The sequence below is a fragment of the Callorhinus ursinus genome, unplaced genomic scaffold (genome assembly GCF_003265705.2).
Source record: "Callorhinus ursinus isolate GAN/ISIS: 27379988/994484 unplaced genomic scaffold, GSC_fseal_2.0 scaffold6, whole genome shotgun sequence".
NCBI lineage: Eukaryota > Metazoa > Chordata > Mammalia > Carnivora > Otariidae > Callorhinus > Callorhinus ursinus.
The window spans coordinates 42,555,761-42,559,398 of record NW_027397068.1 but is presented as its reverse complement, the minus strand read 5'-3'; positions in this window follow the sequence as shown (position 1 = coordinate 42,559,398).

Below are 3,638 nucleotides of genomic sequence, written 5' to 3'. Positions count from 1 at the left end.
GCTTTGGCATATTTATTGGGGATTTTACATCATTTTATTCTAAACTAATAACCCACAACCCTGAAGGCCCGATTCATGGAATGATGGAAAATTAAGTTATGATGACTTTTAAGAACAGATTCTTCAGCTTGACTTAGTGATAAGGATCCAAGGAAAAGAATGTATCACAATGCATTTATGAAATGCTGCCTTGTTCAGACGATCACTCTGTGGAATCATTGTTCATTTCACTGTGACCTGTTTTAGGCCCTTGGTCACAGACTTGTAAACCTGTTAACAGGTTCTGCCTCTTCCCGTAATCCATTTGGTCATTTGGGGATAAATTCAGGCACACAATGTCAAATGCCACTTGTCTGCCTCTGTGTAATTTTTCCCTGTCTGATGTATAAATATTAAGACCTTAATTTATAAGAACATTGATCACCAGGTAAGAAATCTGTAATCAGAAGAGTATTTACTGGGGTCGCTGCACCTTATGTAGGAGACACAGACCTGGTTTCTTCCCATTTCCTTTCATTGGATAAGTAACCTACCCTGCTTGCCTTTAAATGATGCACAACCACTGAATGGTGAGGCAAAGAAGACTATCCATGCAAACCTGCCCAGTATTTCGGTGTGAAGCAATGATGCCTGTCCCTTTAATTCAAGTGTCAGTTTCCATGTGAGGGCCTGCTAGTCTGGCATGGTGAGAATATTCTAGGCAGCGTTTCTTTGGAAACTCTCTGCAGTATCCATGGATACCCAATCTGCCGGAAGCAAAGTGCATGATCTCTTCAGAAGCAACACACGTGTACATATAGCTACTCTGCACTGAAAAGAGCAATGCTGCTTGGCTCCAACATACTGTTGCATCATATCAGAATTTTGGATTTTTTTTTTCTCCTGGCATGAACATATACCCATAAAATAATTACAGATAAGAATTCAAATATTTATAACCAGAAGATTTTCTGTGGCCCTGAAGCTTTACGTGGGATGTTTTGCCTGGTGTAATTTCATAAATTCATAGACTAGGGAGCCTCTACTGGGTCAGACTTAATACTACTGGTCACCTACTGGTCATCATCTCCATTTTCCACCTACCTACCAAGTTCACACTTAGTTCTAAATCTTCCTTAACTGGGGTAATAGGTTTAAGAAGAGAAAGAAAATGTAATGGTGCTATAAATACTATTTAATAACGCAGTGAAGATCAATAGAAAAAGAATCAATAGAAAAAGCTGTCGAATTCACCAGCCAAGTCTACAAATATTTGAGCATTATCACTTAAAAAATTTTTGTTTTCTCCTGGAAGATACCTGCTACTTGCCTGGAATTGATCTTCTGAATAACAAACCCTATAATTATGAGGTGGTACAAAACACTATTATTGGGTTGAACTCAACAAAAAAGAATGCGTTACCACCTTGCAATGAAGAGAGACTACCCCACTCAAAAGGGCCGGGGTGGAAAGGCAGGGCTGCAGAGGAAGATGGAGGGGACACAGCTCAGGCAGGGGAGCTGACTGGGGTGGGGATGGGGGTGGGTTTTTTGTTTTTTTTTTTTCCAAAACAGTTCCTTGTTTCTGCCTTGTGGACTGGCATTTCACCAGCTGTTACGTAAGTCTCAATGCCCTTCTATTCGAAAAACGTCAATTCTAACAGAATGTCCAACCTGTTCATCTCAGTCTGGTGGTGATACGTGCTCTGTGATAAATGAGTGATGAAGTGCCGGGTGGAAAAGCATCCTCTGTACCCAGCAGTTTTATTTAAGTAGTTTGCCAGTCTTCATATTCAAAGTGGGGTTGGGATGATTCCTGTGGGAGACTTGAGTATCTTATTTTTGGATTGCCTTGATATGTACTCTTTATGGTATGAACTAAGAGTCAGGTAGACATGTAGAATAAAGAATTCTACCATTCTTAGAGATTATCAAGCAACCATAAGATGTTGCCAAATATTATAGTTTGAAATTATATCTGAACACCAGGTTTGAAGTCATTTTTTTACATTTCATGTTGAAATCACTTTTTCACCCTAGGGCCACTGCCCTTCCCCCACACCCGCCCACACTCCAATTTGATACTAAGTGAGAGGGGGTGTTGCGGTTCAAGTTCACAAGCACCTTATGCACCGTTTTGCAGTCAAGTGCAACAGCTTTCAAGCCCCAACAGGTAACTGGAACAATGAACAGTGACAGAGCCGCAGGTTAGACTTCCAGTGTTTTCTTCACGTTGACCACTGTGAATGGCGTGGTGTGTCAAGACGTTCTGTAATAAAGCATGCAGTTTGTTTTGTTTTCTACGGTTCAAGAACAGCTTTGTAAGAAAATGTGTATGTAATTCAGAGTAAGGCAGGTTGCTTTGCTGACATGACTTACCAACAGTCATAGTCTTCATGAGATGTGAGTTGTAAGATAAAGTTGTAGCATAAATTTATGAGTATTTTCCATCAAGCAATGGTATTTAAAAAGTAGCAAATGGTTACATCACAGAACTGCTTACTTAAAAAAAAAGCCAGTTTATTTTGTAATCACAATTCACATTGGAATTCAAAGTTATCAGGGTTGTGATATTAATTTTGGGGGATTGTGACATAATTTTGTATACATGGTGTTGACCTGAAGTCATTTTGATTTTTTTAGTAAATGGTTAAGCCCATGGCTTGCAAATACCTTTTAGCACTTGTGGAGAAACTACTACTGTGTGTGAACTGAGCCCCGCTGGACATAATAGGGAAACTCAGGATAAAACTAAGTCAAGTCAGGAGGAGCTTGCGCAGGCAAAAAGTAAGGGGGAAACCGGCAGCTCTTGAGTGATTAGGCAGTGAGAGAATGAAACATCTATGCTGGCTACCCACCTACCAACGACTGGAGTAATGTGACTTTTTTTTAAGAAAGATTTATTTGACAGAGAGAGACACAGCGAGAGAGGGAACACAAGCAGGGGGAGTGGGAGAGGGAGAAGCAGGCTTCCCGCGGAGCAGGGAGACCGACGCGGGGCTCGATCCCAGGACCCCGGGATCATGACCTGAGCCGAAGGCAGACGCGTAACGACTGAGTCACCCAGGCGCTCCAGTAATGTGACTTCTTCACATATCGTTTGACGAAAGGAAAGACTACTCGTGTCATGGTCTCTTATCTCACTCCTAGATCAGAGTGAATAATAATCATAAAAAACTTTAACAGAGCTGACATGAATACAGTTTTTATAAAACTGATGAAATCCAAAGTTTTGAGAATGGTTTAAAATAAGAGGCTAAAATGTACTTGAAGCTTTGAGACATGAACACTAATTATCTTGTTTTTCTAGTCACTGTTAATACTATGCTTTCAGGTCATATGTAAGGCTGAGACTTACCTGTGCAGAAATCGGTGGGTGAATGAGGGTATTTGTGTATAGCACCGTAACTCTGCTTTTTCTAATACGGTGCAGTTTGCTGAGTGCAGTCAAAAAGAATGCAGTTGAGAAGTGAGTTTATAAAAGGTGACCATTTCAAACACACCAGGCAACTGCAAATTGAGCACAGAGATTGACAGCCACAGGCAGCGGTGGGTGAGCAAATTACAAGCCAGCTGGACAGGGTTTGGCTTCAACCAACATGCTGGAAGGTTAAGTTAAGGAGAATGCCAGTGATCCTACTGGCAGGGCTTCATCGTCC